This window comes from Lutjanus erythropterus, chromosome 21 (assembly GCF_056507025.1).
Source record: "Lutjanus erythropterus isolate fLutEry1 chromosome 21, fLutEry1.hap2, whole genome shotgun sequence".
Taxonomy (NCBI): domain Eukaryota; kingdom Metazoa; phylum Chordata; class Actinopteri; order Lutjaniformes; family Lutjanidae; genus Lutjanus; species Lutjanus erythropterus.
Genome location: NC_139337.1, coordinates 6,946,743 through 6,965,386, shown reverse-complemented (window position 1 = coordinate 6,965,386; position 18,644 = coordinate 6,946,743). Strand labels below are relative to the sequence as shown.

Sequence of the window (18,644 nt, the reverse complement as noted above, 5' to 3'; positions counted from 1 at the left end):
CACAAAACGCCAATTTTAACGTTGTTATCATCATCTTTAGTTAAACTCGACAGAAACAACATAAAACTCGCCAAAAACGTCTTGGCTCATCTTTCCACTGCCCCAGCAATAACCAGTTTTGTTTTGGTCTAAATAAACTTTAAATTCACTGTGTTAGATATAAAAATATTCTAGCAGAAAATGCCGTTTCTCCCTGTTGCTTCTCTGATGTCTGCTCTCCCTCCCCAACAGTTTCATATTTAACTTGGTGGATAAAGGGTTTACTTCAACCAAAACAGTTGGTTGCTGGAACAGTGGAAAAATGAGGTTTTGCTGACAATGTTTTGATGAGTTTTATTTTGTTTCTGTCAAGTTTAACTGAAGATAATGATGACAATATTAAAATTACAGTTTTGCCAAGGGAGTCTGGTTAGCTTGGCAAGAGCAATAACACATCTCTGTCTGGGTAAACAAAACCTATCATACTCTTTTTGAAAAAAAAAACAGACAAAAAAAAGTCCATCTCCGCAGGAATCCTTTCCATAATATTGCCAGCCACTTTTAATAACAATCTGAGACTGTCAGTGGCAAAAACAAGTATTTTTAGTGCATGTACTTTGACAGTGCCCAGAAGGATAACGTTTGAGCTTAGTTTCGCTTCTGCCAGGTGATCCCTCAATACTGGACCGATTTGGGGCAGCAACTATTATTTTCATGGCTGATTATTTTCTTGATTAACTGATTGATTGTTTGGTCTATAAAATGTCAGAAAATGGAGAAAAATGTTGGTCAGTGTCCTCAAATGTCTTGTTTTGTCCATAACCCAAAGATCAGTTCAGTTTACTGTCTTTCCAATATAATGGGACTAAATGGCATTTGTGTGGTGCTTGTGGTGCTCAAGGCAGCAAAAAAGCACATTTGAACTCAAAAGCAGCGTCTCTTTCCAAAAATCTTGACGCGGCTCATCACGATAATTTACACACCTTGTTGTGAGCAGTTTCATGTGGGAACTACTTTCTTTCTAGAAGTCATTCTGGTAGGTTCTACTGCAGAAAGAAAGTAGTTCCTACCTGAAACTGGTCACAAGGTGTGGCCAACAGAAAAATGTGTATTTTTGATTTCAGGAACTGTCCCTTTAGGAAGATGGAATCAGAAAATTTTGACTTTTTATTCTTTTCTAAAATTGCTGTCCCCATTAGTCTCTCAAAAACCTGGGAAAATACGGTCCAGATTCAAAAATACGAATACTGTTACCCTTCAACAGCCTTATCCTTGCCCTAAATATCCACAAATTATTATTCTTTCCAACGATGAAATAAATCTAATCTAACATTAGCATGGCAAATGAGACTGTGCCAAGGCAGTGTTGGGGCCAAATAAAATGCCCACGTACAGACAGGAGTAAACAGGCAGTCAGCTCTGTTTTGTCTGTGACAGCCCTACAGGCCCTGAGGCTCCGGAGCTGTTTCTCCCTCTACAAACAGCTCTGTTCTCCAGCCCCAGATGTCTCATTACTGTAAAACAAGCAGAGAGATGAGCGACATACAAGCCACTGGCCCACAACGCTGACTCCCTTTCAATTAGAAAGGATTAGCCCAGCCTGAGCGGGCCTTCCTGTGCGATATGTTACCTTGCATCACACAGGACAGCCATATGTCAGGCCTAAATAAATTACAGAGGAGCTGAAAGCTCGGCGATACAGCCGAAAGGGAGTTATGGCTCCACTAGAGTGCACAACAGGCTTAATAGGAGGAGGATGCTGTAGTGCCTCTATAAAATTTTACACTCTGTGAAAGGGCATGGGCAGAGACACAGGTATACACCTTCCTTCACTGACGCCCATAAATTAGACTTGTGGAATCGCACAATTCCTCAGCAGATTTAAGAGTTTTACTCAGCGTGCATTAATCAAGAGATAAAGCCGAGCCGGAGAAATTTCTGCAGTGTCATGCTTTGGCTGAGCCAACTGGACACATCCCATCCAGTCCCATGACACATACTGTAGGAAGGAACCTTAACGGGACAGCGAGGCCCTCATCCCGCTGCCTGCATCACTCACTTTTATGGGAATAGGGCGGCGTGGGGTTTAACAAGAGGTTTTACTCGTCAAGGGAACCGACATTACATAACCATAAAACGATGAGGTCCACAAATCACTAGCCGACTTGTGACGCATGGCAGGGCTGGGCTTGTTGTGCGGCTCGCAGACCTGCCAGTAAACTCATGTGTTTGTGGGTGTGAGGGTAAAAACAACAACAAAAAGATGCTTAATATAATCCGTCTGTCCTGCAGTCAGATGACATTTATTCTGGAGTTTCCTTCTCCCCACATGAAATTGAAAATACAGCCCTGAAACTACCGCTAACCCCGCTCCCTGCCGCTCGCTCGCTCGTCTGCATCATTTTTCCAGCAAGTCTGTGCCATAGCTGGAGCGACTCCACTGACCAGGGGCGTCTGTGGTTGAACCATGCTAGTCCGCAGGTCCGGAGAGGCAGGCAGGCAGGCAGGCTCCGCTATGCCTGACACGGAGCACCCTCGCAGGGGGAACGACTGAGTAATGGCAGGGTAACTCGATCCAGGGCTGGGGAGGGAGTGGGAGCAACCCTGACGCCTAAATCATAGCTGTGGGATGGAGAGAGGGAGACACACAAATGTGTTTGGGAGAAAGATACGCGGGGGGATGAGAGGCCGAGGAGACAGTGGGTGGGACGAGCACAGAAATGAGCGGCGGTTAAGACAGGAGATTTGGGAAGCGGCCAAATGACAGGAGGGGGATGAAAGTGAACGCCTCTCCGCTGCCTTTTCATGCACGTGCCGTCGCTGGGGTAGGAGGGACCACAGAGGAATGACAAGGCGTGGGCTTGGGTTTCAAATTCATAAGTCTGTCCCAGACAGAATAAACACGCGTAGGCTCAAAATGACTTAGATTTTCCCTGGTGTCTGAGGCTAATTGACAAATTTAGGCTGGTAGACATAAATAAATATATAGCTTACCTCTTCATATGGGCCAAACCATTTAACCAGGAATTAACCTGTCCTACAGCTCCATAGGAGAAACACTTTATTATATCTAGAGCCAAGATGTAATGAATGTCAAAGCTGAGTCTTACACAGTTATTTTGATACAGAGAACCTACTGAGGACTTCAGCCTTGAACTGAGAGGCTCTGAGAGCTTCAGGACACCTACAAGCTCCAGGTTTACTGTGTGCTAACATGTTTGTCCAAATATAATTAAAAAAGGTTTTAATACACACCACTAAATAACAATATTACTGTGATGATAAGGGCCTTGAGGTGAAAATAGACACAGACAGACTTGGCTGATTACAGTGTAATGGCTATAGAGTAATGACAGCATCTGCTTTCACTATGCAAATCTGTCTGCCTGATATTTCCTGGGAAAAAAGGTTTGATTTACAGACCAAATGAATTAACAAATTCATGTTTTTCCCCCAAATGCTATCTTATAACGTTACTGCCCCTTCAACGTGACACCAACCCCTGCTGTTGTTTGTGCAAAGCAATAACGTTACTTAAACTATGTTATTACAATAGCTTATGCCTGTTCCCAGATTCAATATAAAGCTGTGTCAGTTTCAATCTACCTCTTCAGTGAAAAAGTTACTTTCTTTTGTCTCCAAAGTGGTGTTGATCATTTCTTCTCTCTTTGCTCTGACTCTGAGGAAACAGGAAGTGATCAGGTGCTGTACCAGAGGGGTATGTTATGGTTAGGCACAGGAGAGTAAAGGTGTGTTCACACTACTAGTGATGAAGCATCAGGCTACAAGTCATTTTCAATGGAAGCAGGCGACATGAAGCCAGAAACTGACGTAATTTGTCGACATTTATCACCGAATGTCATGCGTGAGGCGCTACAATTCAAAACACATCTATCAATGATATGTTTCTGTTTTGCCACTTCTGCCCCCATCTCCCCTAGAGCTGCAACAATTAACTGATTATTAATCAATTATTAAATTAATCACCAACTATTTTGATAATTAATTAATTGTTTTGAGTTTCTTCTTCTCAAATTTTAATATTTTCTGGTTTCTTTAGTCCTCTTATGACAGTAAACTGAGTATCTTGGTGCTCTGAACCCCCTAATCTACCCACAATTCCAGTGCCATGTAAACAATGGAAGGAAAAGAAAAGAAAGAAGAAGAAAAAAACGCAGCTTGGCGATCCACGTTCACTGATTCTAGAGACAACTGCTGACTGGCATCAACAAGCACAAAGGCAACATTTCACTGGCAACTCTATGACAGTGTACCTCACCATGTTTAGATGTTTTGTTTTAGCCATGTTGCCAGTAGTGAGACACTGTGTGGAAACCCCAAGGGGCTGAAAAGTTTCTGTTTCCACTTTAAGTTGGGTCCAACTTTACTTTAGTTTTACTTTTGTATTCAATTCATACTTACGTAAAATAGTACTAATATTGATTGAAGAATTAATTTAATAATTTGGTCAAAAAATGTAATCAAGCAATGAAAAATGCTAATCCTTATTTCAAAAGGCAAAATAAACAACAAAACTTTTTTGCTTATTTAGTCCAAGAAACAGCCCAAAATTCAAAGATGTTCCTTTACTATCATCTTCATTCATCATTACTGTCTTTAAGTCAAAGAAAACCAGCAAATCTTCACATTCAAGAAGCAAATGTTTGCAAATGCAAAAAAATAACAATGATAATTTTCTGTTAACTGTCTAATTCGTATCTCTTGTCATTTGTATGATTAGTCTTGTGTGTCAAATCAGAGTTGTAATAAGATTTGGGTGGGCCTCAAAAGATTTTCAGATTTCAAAGTGGGCTGCAAGTTTGAGAATGGCTGGTCTAAATGTCTCAGCTGTAGACAGTAAATTATGGGCAAACTATTTTTGCTCAGGATATTTACAGGATATTTATTTTTATTCATCCTTTATGTTGCCAAAAAGGTCCCACAGAGATAAAAGATCTCTTCTTTCAGGGAGTCCTGATCAAGACGGTGGATATGCATACTGAAATTAGGAAACCTTTTTTTGCAACAATTTCTCTTTACAACACACATTACACATGGTAAATATCCCTCTCTTTAAAAAAGACCTTTACAGAAATTCCCTGCCCAACAAAAAAAAAAAAAAAAATACCTGCGCAAAAATAGAAGATGTTGAAAAATCCCTGACTGCAATACAGTAACTCCCACAGCAGGGCTAAACCACTGAGACACTTCTTCATCACTGTGGCAGAACACAACTTCCTTTTTTTTAATCCTTTATTCACTGAGTACAGTTTGTGTTTTACAGGAACACCCTGCTCAAACCGGCCTGAACAACCACAGCCTGGAACAGTTTGGGGTTAAGGGCCTTGCTAGGGGGCACTTGAGCAGGGGTTAATAAGGGAGGGGCAGCCAGCTTTTACTCAACTCCATTTTAAAAATGTCTGACTTCACTTTTTTTTTTTTAGAAGGGACTTATGATGTATCATAAATATATCATTCCACTGAGCGAAATGACAGATCTGAAACCTGCCAGCCGGTTACCATGCCGATGACCATACAGGTCTAATGCAGCAGTCTACTCTCATCAACCTCTTATGATGTTGCCTCACGACGACAAATTTTTACCACGAACACAGCGACCAAAACGGTTTGCTAGAAGTGGAACACAGCCAGGAACTATGCTAATGCTCAAAGGAGCAGCCTAATATAATAATATGCCTTCGCTGCCTGCAGCCTACAAATCCTGTAAAAGTCAGTCATTAAGCTTCACATGTAATTTTCATTAACTTTTCTTGGAAACAAGAGTCTAGCAAGACCAACAATTTAGCCGAGAAAGAAATGTTCACCAGACTATTACTGAACCACATCCTCCCTTTTCCATCCACAATATGGTCTCCATTCATTATTCAGACCAGAGATGCACTTTCCTTGTTCCTCAACTCTCCACTCATGACATCTTTGGGCAGCACTTAACAGACAGGATACATATCAGCTGCTTAGGATTCAGGTACGACCAAAGAAGACAACTTCAACATTTTATTCAATTAGGAAAAATAGGCTGATGGACTTTTTAATTTTGTAGCAGAACATCCAAAACCGACACAAAAGGACTCTGTCTTTGAATGCATCACTGAATTATCTGTCATATTAATGTTTTTAGGGGGGAGCTGCATCTTAATTCAGCCTTGTGGTGCCTATATTAATGTAGAGATAGATGCCATAATTGCAAAAGTAGGCCAAGCCTTCAAGCAAAACTCGACTCGGAAAAACACAATCAGTAGCAGCTACACAGTGTCCAACTCTGCAGGCCACTTCATGCAGAATGACTGAGTGAAGGTTTGGCTGTATTCTCATCCTCCTCCTCATCAGGGCTGCAACTGATTATGATTTTCAGAGCTGCAACAATTAATCTATGGATCAATTACTAATTGAAATTACTCACCAACTATTTTGATGATCGATTAATCGTTTTGAGCCGTTTTTTAATTAAAAAAAAATCTGATTTAAACTTCTAAAAAATTTCTTTTTACTCCTTTATGACAGTAAACTGAATATCTTTGGATTGTGGACAAAACAAGACATTTGAGGATGTCATCTTTGACTCTGAGACGCACTGATCAATATTTTGATATTTTATGGACCAAACAACTAATCAGTTAGCGGAGAAAACGATTGACAGATTGATCGACAATGAAAATAATTACAGGAAAAATGGGTCCAAACGTGGAGCACACGGACAACACTGTTACAGGATTACTTAATCAATTAATCAGACAGATTAATCAATAATGAAAATAATTGTTAGCTGCAGCCCTAATTATCTTCATTATTGATAAACTGTTTGGTCTGTAAAACATTGGAAAACAGTGACACATACAGTAATGAAAATATTCTAGAGCAAAACCTTTAATTGTCTTACTTTGTTCAACCAACAGTCCAGAAAAGCAAATTGATTTACTGTCTTGTAAGACAAAGAAAAGCAGCAAATTCTCACATTTGAAAACCTGGAACTGCCATATTAGTGGAATTAATGGCTGAAAACAGTATTTGAGTAAATAATTAACTATATCAAACTGCTGATTAATTTTCTTCCAATCAATTTACCAATTAATCAACTACTCCTTGCAACAAAATTTTCGTTTTTAGACTTTTTCTGTGGTAGGAAGTAGTTCCAGTGACTCAACGTGAAAAAAAAAACACAATCAATAGCAGCTACACAGTGTCCACCTCTGCAGGTCACTTCATGCAGAATGACTGAGTGAATGGCTGTATTTTCATACTGTTCCTCATTAGGGCTCATATACATAATACATATACACATAATCACAATAGTCTAAAGCAAAATCTTCAAATGTCTTGTTTTGTCCAACCAACTGTTCAGAACCACCAAATATTCAATTTACTTTCATGTAAAACTGAAAAAGCAGCAAATTCTCACTTTTCAGAACCTGGAACTATTAAACTTGTGGATTTTGCGTGAGAAAGGTCAACTACATCAAAAGAATTGCGAAAGTCGATTAACCTGTTGATTATTTTTTTCATTCGTCGATTAATAGTTGTTTGGCCTATAAAATGTCAGAAAATGGTCAAAAATGTCAATCAGTGTTTCCCAGAGCACAAGATGACATCCTCAAATCTCTTATCTTGTCCACAATGAAACCAAAAAATACTCATATTTAAGAAGGTGAAATAAGAGAATTTTGACTTTCTTCTTAATAGTAATGGCTGGCAATTCATTTAGTAATCAATTTCTTTCAATTAACTTATTGATTAATAAACTACTCATTGGAACTCTAATTCTCCTGTTCAGTTATTTTCTGTAGTAGAAAGTAGTTCCAGTGACTCAACTCGGAAAAACACAATCAGTAGCAGCTACGCAGTGTCCAGCTCTGCAGACCACTTGACGCAGACTGACTGAGTGAATGTTTGGTTGTATTATCATCCCCCCCTTGTGCAAAATGTCAACAAGATTTGGAAAACACTCTCTACTTTTTTGTTATTATCTACTCCTTAGACTGTTACTTCAAAGCCTGGCTGTGAGTGGCGCCTGAGTGAAAAAATCCAGTGTGTGTTATGGTAACATGATCTTGGTTATGATTGAGCGGAAATGTTAGACAAGCATCTAAGTTTCCTCTGCCTGCTTCCACCCTCCTCATCCAGCCACATGTGAAACCACACTGGAACTGCTTGCCGGCCAAAGTAAACGCTCCAGTCGTCCGCTTGGCATGTGTTTACGCTGGATGCCAGGTTTACATGCCAGCCCCTTACTCATATTTTGGTGATAAATGATATCACACAGCGTAAACTCTTCCTTCATAATCATTGTATGCAATGAACCTTAAAGTGTGAGACATTTCCCACAGTGAGCAGCGAGATAAAGGAGGCAGACAAACTCTGCTGTGTGTGTGTGTGTGTGTGTGTGTGTGTGTGTGTGTGTGTGTGTGTGTGTGTGTGAGAGAGAGAGAGAGAGAGAGAGAGAGAAGGAAGGGAGGGTGTTCCTCACACTGACTCATCTATAGGGCACAGAGCTGCTCTGAGTCTGCAGAAAATATTCACAACAAAAAAAAAGTGAAGGCTAACCAATTTTCTAAGTGAGCAGCGAGCTGCTCTGAAATGAACAATGAATGGAAATGTAATGTAATTTAGCAGATGAACTGCAGCCAGAGTTAGGACTGATTTATGCATTTATGATTAGCTTTAGAACTGCCTGTCACATATTCTGGAAAATACCTTAGGTGAACTGTATGGCCTGTTGTTTCTGCTTCACCAAAGCGACCTGCACTTATAATCTATGAAACGTACAGAGTTCACACAAGGCAAACAGAGAGCAGACAGTTAATGCTGTGGCCACACTGCATAGTACAAGTTTCTGTCTTGTAATCAGGAATCTTGAAGTTTGTTTTGCAGATCACATGACTGATCAGCAACAGTGTCACATGTTACAAGATTTTTCACCCGAGGAATCCCTGACGAGTCACGCTAGAAGTGACATTTGATTATTAATACTGAAGCATCTGTGTGCAGCATGTCACTGTTGTAGCAGGAGTAGTGTATCACTGCAATACTATTTTTTGTGACATTGAACCGTAATATTGTTCATTCTGTGTTGTTTGAAACCCCCCAATGCTAGAGAGCAGTGCTGTTACCTATCTTCCCTGCAATGATTGTAGAAAAAAGTCAACTTTTTTTTACTCAAATGTTAAACATATGGTGGTTTCGACAGTGATGTCATGACAGTTTTCAAAAAAACTGATTAAAAAAAAAGCAATACATCACAAGACCATCACCAGATTCTTGCCAATATACAACTTTATGTAGTAGTCTCACACAGATGGATGTATCTGTATCTGTTCCACAGAACACAATGCCAACAGTCTGAATTAGGGCTGCAACTAATTATTATTTTCAGTGTTGATGTATCTGCCAGTTATTTTCTTAATTAATCATTAATTGTGATATATGTCCAAATTAATCACAATGATTTTACCTTATTGCACACCTCTTATTGTTCAACTAGCCAGTCCAAATACTCCAAAATATTTTAATTTACTATCATGTAAGACTGAGAAAAGTAGAAAATTCCCACATTTGACAACTTGGAACTATGAAATTAGTGGATTTTTTTTTTTTTTTTTTTTTTTTGCTTGACTGGTCTCTTAACACTTAGGCCAATTGATGATTCTGCGATACAAAGTAGCTCTAATGAAACATGTTGACAGCATGACCTACAAGATTTTTTACAGGCAATACTGGTATCTCTATGTGGGAAATTATAAATTCTACAACAATATATCATCTGATGTTAATTTTTTTTTTTCTCACATTAACAGACAATATGTTTATGTTGTCATTTACAAGCCCCTGAACATTGTTTCTGTAAAGGGTGTTAGATTTATTTATTTTTTTTAAGGTTGTGCGTACTTGGGCCTACAACAAATTAGCATTCACATCCGTTTTATTCAAGTGACAAATAAAATCTGTTGAACTGATCCTTTATGGAGGAGTTTACGTGATGTTTTTGTGAGCCAACAAATCACAGATGCAAAATTGCAAACAGATATCAGGATTTCCCATTAATGACGACAACAACCGCAATCAAACTGCAGAGTGTGGTGGTTGGAAAGAAAGAAAGCTTTTTGTATGACAATCAAGAGTGAGTATGGAGCATGCGTCAGCTGTCGTAGGAGTTTCTGTTAGTAGTGTGAAAGTTGACAGCAATACTAAAATGAGTAAAAAAGGTGTTTGCTGATTTGTGTGGTGTGACCTGTTTTCCCATCAGCAGCACAAAATACTGCTGAAACAGCAATATTTCTATTTTTTTTTTTTAAAAAAGGTATGAAACATTGAAGCATTTTTCTCTACCGCTCCCAATGTTTCCTTAACATGAGTCAGATCTTTGTTTGACTGATGTGACACTGTCACAGTGTGACACACACAAAACTGAAATACATCAGACTGACAGCAGACCCCTTGAGCAAGGCACTGAAGCCACAGCTGCTCAGAAAAAATAGAAAATTGCGTTTGTATTGGGAAGATCCCAGTTCTGAGTCAGACGTGAGGCCGCTGCTGAAAAGAAAACACTGATTTCAGTCGACTCTCCCGGCATTAAGACCTAAGACGTGTGGGGTTTACTGACCTTTCCAGCATCTTTTATGTGACAAAAACTGGGCTGCTGCAGATCATGAAAAAAAAAATGTTGTATCTGGAAAGGAGACCCAAGAACACTCTCTGGAACATACTGTATAACACATTGAGAGCGACTTCCAGTTCCAAAAATATGGATCTGACTGGAGGGGAATTTTCTACTTCGCTGAGAAGAATCTATCTTCATTTCACCACAGCGGATCATATTCCTCATTTTTAACATCTTCGAGGTGTTTAATCTAAATGTTCAGGTCAACACCAGTGACATAAGCGGTTCACTGTAACCAGAACACTGCTCAAAATTTAAATTAAATTGTGGTCTCAGAGCATTCATACAGTGTCGAACAGCGTGCCTCGAAGCTGACTCTGACCTTTGACCTTCCCCTGGAGAAGTGTAGGAAGTAGCCTATATTAGGAAACACAGAAACATGAAAAAAAATCCTTCATGCATCACAAACTAGCCCGTTTCCAGCAAAAGCACTAAGTAGCAGTAGAATGCACTTTATTTAACCTCTCTCCTGATACTGTATCTGATACCTGAACTTAAGATAGTCAAGTATTGATCTGACACCAGTGCTTTCATTTCTTTTTCATTTACACTCTGCAGCCTTTACTTGGAACAACTTGAATTATTTTTAGGCTTCTGAAACTACAACATTACAATTTTAAATTGACAGTGACTAAGAAAAGTACTGTAAGATACAGTTATATGTATCAAAAGCAGAAAACACAACCACCTGTGTGTCTGGGCTACAGCTGCACAGGAAAAGGTGCAGTGTATGTTGCAGATCTGAGGGTGGCACATCTTACGTAATTTAACAAAAACACCTTAATATATGACAACAGTTCAGAAACTGGTCACGGTCTGAGAGAATACAACTCCAAGCAGTTATTCAAAATAGAACTGCACCTAACAATTATTTACATTATCGATTAACCTGTTGATTATTTTCTTGATTAATCAATCAATAATCGATTAGCGGTTCAGTCCATAAAATGTCAGAAAATGGTGAAAAATGTTGATCACTGTTTTCCAAAGCCAAAAGTGATGTCCTCAAGTGTCTTGTTATGTCAAAAGTTTAGTTTACCGTCATAAACCAGAAAATATTCACATTTGAGAAGCTGAACTCAGAATTTGGACATTTTTTATAACAAAAAAAAAAAAAGGAAGACCCAACAACTGTCAGAACCGTGTTGTGTATTAATTGCAGGAACAGCGTCCTGACCAAGACTGGTAATACAACTAGCTTCTTTTACAATCTCAGCTGCTCCTATCCTTTAGAGTACACAACACATCATCAGTCACCAGCTATGTACGTGATCGATAATTATTGATATCTACTTCACTATTGTGGTAGATTTTTCAGTTTTCAGGTCTAACACTGCCAGGGACAACTGTGCGTGGGGGAGAAAGTCAGTCTATATAATGTCATACCAAATGGTGCATGCATTAGTTTAAATAACTAGGTGCATTTATATTTAATAGTAACAATACACTAAATTTAGAACATTTTACTCTACAACAGACAGCAAACCTGAACACCAGTATAGTGTATGTTGAAGCAGCCACAGTAACTACACAGGCAAGAACACAGAACGAATACATTAGAACTACAAGGAGAGGAGGAGGGAGGCAGTGTACAGATGTGGGCCAGAGATGTAATGCATTACCAGGTTATCATAGTTTATGTAAAGGCAGTAAGAATACAGCTATTCCATACAGGACACGAGTACACAGTCTTCAGGGATCTGCCGAACCACAATCAACTCGCAGGGCCCTCAATCATGCGAGACAGCTGTCACACTGTTAGTCACTGTTAACAGACACTCTAGCCTGCAGTCTTGTTCATACACCTCACCAATAAACCTGAGAATTATACAGCGTTACATTAGGATTCAGAATCTCTGTTTCTGTTTCACATCTGTATGCCACTTTGACTCAGTGGGACATTTGAAATTATGTGTAACGCCAGATCACAATGATCTGGACCGGAAGAGCAAACTGACTGTGGATACTTGATCTACACGTCCTTAAACACCTCAACGTGTTCACTAGGCAAAACACATACTGAATAAGCTGATAAAGCTCAAGATAAAACCTCTTTCTTGCCACAAAGACCAGTGTATGCACATGTAAATCCCAATAGAAAGGAAGTCACTGAAGTTTACACTTTTTAATGAACTGACAGTTTTTATCATCATCCATTACTCCCCTCGTCCGTGAACACAGCCAGAACTATTACATACACTACTGTATAAACATCTACTGGCTGGATCTCTCACAAATGAAACATTTTCTGTCATCTTAAAGTCAGATTACCTGAACATTGGGCCCATTTACATCATTTCCATCAACTTAGTTGTAAACTGAATTATACAGAGTGTAATAAAATAAAAGTGAGTCAATACTAACTGGATTTTGTGTTCTGTTTTAAAAGGCTCATGTGCTTACTCATCCCAAAATCTACATTTCTGCTCTGACCAGGCAACAGGTTCTACACTGCATTTGGTATTTGTTATTATGTCCACAGCAATTACACAGCTTATATTGCCCTAATATTGATTATAACCAGTGGTGTTAAGTAATGAAGTACATTTAATCCAGTACTATACCAAAATACAATGTTGAAGTAGTTCTACTTTACTTGAGTATTTCTATGTACTTCTATTCCTCTATATTTCAGAGGCAAAAACTGCACTTTTTACTCCACTGAATTTATTTGATACTTTTAGTCACTAGTTACTTTGCATATTCAGATTAATAAGATAATTAACCAATAAATTCTGAAGGAAATTATAGATTATGATGACACTTAATTTAATTTGACAGGAAAATTACATAAAGTAATTAAAATTAGCTTTTGGCACTTCAAGTTCATTGGTGCCACTACTTTAACTTAAATAAAAATGTGAATGCATGACTTTTAATTGTAATAATGTGTGCTACTTTTATTTATGTATACAATCTGAGTACTTCCTCCACCACTAATTACAACTGGGATTAAGATAAACAAAGGTGATACATCAAAGTGCATCTCATTCACTTCTCAACACCACACAACAACACAAACCAAACACCTAACTTGACAAAGTCCCTCCAATGAGATTCTCGTCTATCACTGTTCACCTGTACAGATGGACATCCAGCAGGCGAGTTGAGGACAGAAGTAAGGCTGACCAGAGGACAATAACAGTCAGTCCACTGTCTGTTTGCACTTGATGTCTGTGCACACTTCTTGCTGCAGGGAATCCTAGCCTGGTGACGTATATCTGCGATGCACAGCTGCAGGGTTAGCCACAGGCCTGCTCTGCATTAGCTCTACACACACTGTATGACATCTCCCTTACGTTTATCTCTCTGCTGTATGGTGCGTGTGCACTTTAACGTCAACCCCACACTTTGTGAAGACTGTTATCTGAGTTTCAAGCTGTTCCTCATACTGTAAACACAGAGCAAAGCCAGAGCTCCTTAACTGCTGCATGTAGGGGCTACCGTGATAACACTGCAAACGAGCCCCGGTTTCGCTTCATTTTCTCAGTCGAAAAGCGGCGGGCTGGGTGAAAATGTCGGAATTACTGTAAACTTGTCTCACCTGGATCCCCAGTTATGTGGAGGAAGCGCCTTCAGACTACACACACGCTCATTTTTCGTTAATATGTAGTACAACCGTCGTCCCTCATAACTGTTTCTCTCCAGCCATTTTGAGCCAAACCATCGTCAAGCTCCGGCGGGTTGAACAGAGACTACCGATTGCTAAATCAACCACATTTCTCTGCTCGTGCATGGCATTATAATTAAACAGAGTCTCGTGAAAGTACGGTTTCTGATTCAGTACGCAGCGTGGGTTTCAGACAGGCGGCGAAGCGATATCCTGTAGTGACTGATTTACAGTAAACATCCCCATGTAGGCGGAAATGGTACAGTCCACAAAATTCCGGGGACCTACTTTGCTGTGCTTGGTCAGTGCAACCAATGAGCGGCCGTGTAGTAACCTGTAGCAGTATAACAGAGCTGTTAGCTGAGCGCGGCCAAAACATCAAACCGTTTCACTCAACATTACTTCAGAACATTGCAGCAACAATATATAACATTGTAATATGGCGGAAACACACACACACACACACACACACACACACACACACACACACACACACACACACACACTCATCCATGTTAGTGATTTTAGCTCTCTAACGACTGAATAATACAAACAAGCAATGGAGGAGGAAGTTTTCAGTTCCTTTATTTCAGTAAAAGTTGCAATAAAGTCTTTCACGTCAGCCATGTTGATGTGAAATGGTAGAGTAAACACAGGTGTTATCAATGATAGGGGAGACTGGGGGCAATTGTAACATGTTCTACATTTTGCTGCATAACTCACACACTATTTGAAACTTGAAATACATCTTTTGATTAAGAAAACATACACATGCACTAATTAAAAATACTATTTATTTTTTATTAATAAGGACATTACTATAATATTTGATTTAATGCAAGAAGTGAGAGTGTTACAATTGAGTGGTAATTGTAACAGTAGCTGGGTGAATTGTGACACTGAAAAAGTAAGTCATTAACCCTTTGTGTCTCAAATGAAAGCACACATCAAAGCAATCACGTTACTGCTGTAGTAGCTTAATAATGTTACTTTAGTTTTTTCATATGGTTCAAATTCTCTTAGATGCAGGCATTGTATGCATTCAAAGAATAAATCAGTTTCTTTTGCAGAAGTGGCAATAGATGCTAATTATTTGAACTGAGTTGAAAGTAATTTTACATTCAAATTTAATGAAGTTATATGTAGATTTTGATTTTTCCTGATAGAAAACAATGTCAACACAAACACAGTGTTTACATCAATTGTAACACTGTTGCAAATGCCCCAGATCTTACAGTCATGACAAAATCTCGTGTGCTAGCTGCCAACATCTGTATTGGCTTAGTTTGTTCATGTTAATTTTTAACTTGGAGATCAAATCAATGTTTAAAATTGCAGTCATCTAAACTTTAGACAGAGGAAGAAAAATGCCTTACATCCAAAAAGAAACTTTTATACCTCAAAATCATTTTTTGTTTAAAACATCTATTGAGAGAGAGCATGTTTGTGAGGGTCAGATAGGGCCCAACAGCAATTTTGTGCCTTGAGCCCTTATAACAAGTTAAAAAAAAATCTAATATGGCTAGTAACTATAGCTAGAAAGAAAAAGTATAATATTTTTCCTCAGAAATGTCTTGAAGTATTGTAAAGTAGCATGAAAATGAAATACTCCAGTAAAGTCAAGTACCTCAGACTTGTACTTACACCAAAGGGTTGTTTGGCTTGTCCCCATAAGAGAACCCTTTTTGCTTCCTAGTAGAATCTTCTATAAAGGTTCCAATTGGAATGCTTTCAGAGAATTCTACCTAGAACCCAACATAAAGAGTTATACGTAGAACCATATGTGCAAGGTTTCACCAGGCACCCCCTATGAGAGCCATTCTATGGTGTAATTGTTCCACCCTTAACCCTCAAGATCCTTTCCACCATCACTAGCACCAAGGGTGCTATCAAGAACCCACCCGGGGGTCCTACCAACACCAACTGACCAAAGGAGTTCTACTTTATTTTATTCCAAGGGTTTTGTCTAGAACCCAATCAGGGGGTTCTATCAAGAACCCTTTTATATGTCAAGGGTTTTTATCAAGACCCCACCTGGAGAGTTCTACTGAGAACCTTTTTTATTCCAAGGGTTTTATCTAGAACCCACCCAGGTTTTTTTTTTACTGAGAAACCTTTTATGTTATGGTACAAAAAAACCCTTGAGGAACCTTTGATGAAGAAGTTCTTCAAAGATTTCAACAATCCTTTCTTTAAATTAAGGAGGGGGGGCTTGGGGAAACAACTGGTTCTGGGTAGAATCTCAGCCCTTCAAGAAGAACCTTTGTGGAACCCTGGAACTGTCCACCAGTGCAAACAAGCCCAAGAAACAAAGCTAAAATGCTGTCTGTGTATATGAAACAAATTACAGCTTCTTTCAGGCTATTACAGCTTTTAATTGTTACTGCTGCTACACCTGACTGTTCTCACTAAGATTGTCTTCTTGTTGCAATGATCTCACTAATATTTTATTCTTACTGCAATAATAAAAGAAAGAATAATAATATCATTTAGTCCTAATGATCACAATTTATTCTTGTTGTTGTTCATGCTTCAGTCAGCTTTTATAATCCTAATGAAGTCCATATTAGTGATTGCAGTACATTACAGAATTAATCTATTATGACACAAATGCATACTCACAAACACACACATTTAGACATGCATGTGAATTGACACACACATAGACACACGCCCTTTCTTCTGGTGTTTCGCACCACGTTGTTGGTGCAATGAAGCATGGTGTTGTTAGTTTTGCAATTTGAGTCACCTGGGGCTACACATGTCCTGTTCTGTTAACCACTGTCACAGGCCGCCGTGTATACTCTGTGGCAGGTGGCGACGCTTTCTGCCTCGCTCTGTTTTTGTGCGGTTGTGTGTGAGAGAATGACAGACAGACAGACAGAAACAGAAAAAAGGGTTCAGTTTCAATGCTGCTAAGGATTTCTCTGTCTTTTGCTGTCTCTGTTACGCGCACACGCGCACACGCAGCGAGAGGCAGCAGCAGTGACAGAAGCTCTGAGAACAAAGACGTGTAATCAGGAACTTCAGTACAGGTGTTATGACTGCTGCTTTTCTGAACAGGCTCTGTTTCACGCTGATAGTGCTCGGCGAGTAATATCAATATTTCTCATCTCCCAAAACAGGATATGAAAGAGAGTTGCCTTTTGCTGTAACCCTTGATGAAACACTCACTAGCATGTGTGCCTTATGACTGTAACACTTGAATAAACCCTCAGGTATCGCACTGAAACGTGCGTTTAAACATTCAAAACGATATTCTATTCTCTGGCAGCGTGTGGCTCTGTGTTCAGCTCTGGATATACGAGCTAAGAGCTCTTTTTAAACAACACATAGAGGTCTTAACTCTAGAAAAAAGTAGTTGTGGCATCCCGACTTTGTGATCAATACAAGGATCTTTAGCTCAGGGCCAAATAGAATTAAGAATTGCTTTAGGATAATGACAGTATCGACCAGCGCTCAGTAAAGCGTTTCAAGCTGTGGCAGGTTAATTCCCTTCTATGAAGGTGTACAGGGAGGCAGACTGAGTCAGGTTTGACGGTCAAAGTAATTCTCTGCAGCGCGGTGCTGCTGTAGCACTCTGCACAGCACCTACTCGCCCCCTGTTTCACACAGCCGCTTGAAGCTACTGCAAGGTAAACTCAGCAAAAATATAAATGCAACACTTTTGTTTTTCCTGCCATTTTTCATGATGTTGAAGTAAAACATTGAAGATTTCTTCCATGCACACAAAAGGTTTATTTCTCTCAAATTTGCATCACAAATTTGTTCATTTGTTGTTGTTAGTGAACACTTCTGCTTTACCAAGACAATCTATCCACCTGATCATTTTGAAAAAAAGTTTATTAGGCACTGAACCGTGGCTATTTCACATATTTTTTTTCCCAGGAGTGTAAAGTCATGACCCACCCTATCTCTGCTTCTGATTGGCTAGTACTCACTGCCTTCATTAGTTGGTTTGGTTTAGACATGCGGAGTGATTGGTTAGGGTTAGGGTAAAAATATCAGGGTAAGCCAATCAGAGGCAGGGTAGGGCTACTTTGGCTTTTTCACTCAAAGGCCCAGTCACGCATATGCAAATGCAGGGGAGTGGCCATCGCTTGGGGAGGCAAACATCTTTGCTATTGGTTGAGGTTGAGACTCCGCCCCTTTACACTTCACCAATGTTGAACTCAACGCAAAGAAATGCAAATGCAAATATGCGACCACTCCCTGCGATTCTCGTATGTGTGACCTGCCTTTAAGGCTACAGAAACCAAAATTTTTCCCAGGAGGGCAGAGTCATGACCTGCCCTACCTACTCTGCCTCAGACTGGCTTACTCTGATATTTTTATCCTAACCAATCAGCACTCAAGTCTAAATTTAACCAACCCAAGCAATGA

At 39.4% G+C, this 18,644-nt stretch overlaps 1 protein-coding gene across 1 annotated transcript in view; it reads right to left on the bottom strand.

The window, feature by feature from the left end:
* Positions 1–14,454, bottom strand: part of znf438 (zinc finger protein 438) — a 62,690-nt gene extending 48,236 nt beyond the window's left edge. The window contains exon 1 of the mRNA XM_084747457.1: positions 14,196–14,454. The gene's annotated coding sequence lies outside the window, so the exon portion shown is untranslated. The remainder of the gene's footprint in view (positions 1–14,195) is intronic.
* Between the last annotated feature and the right edge of the window lie 4,190 nt (positions 14,455–18,644).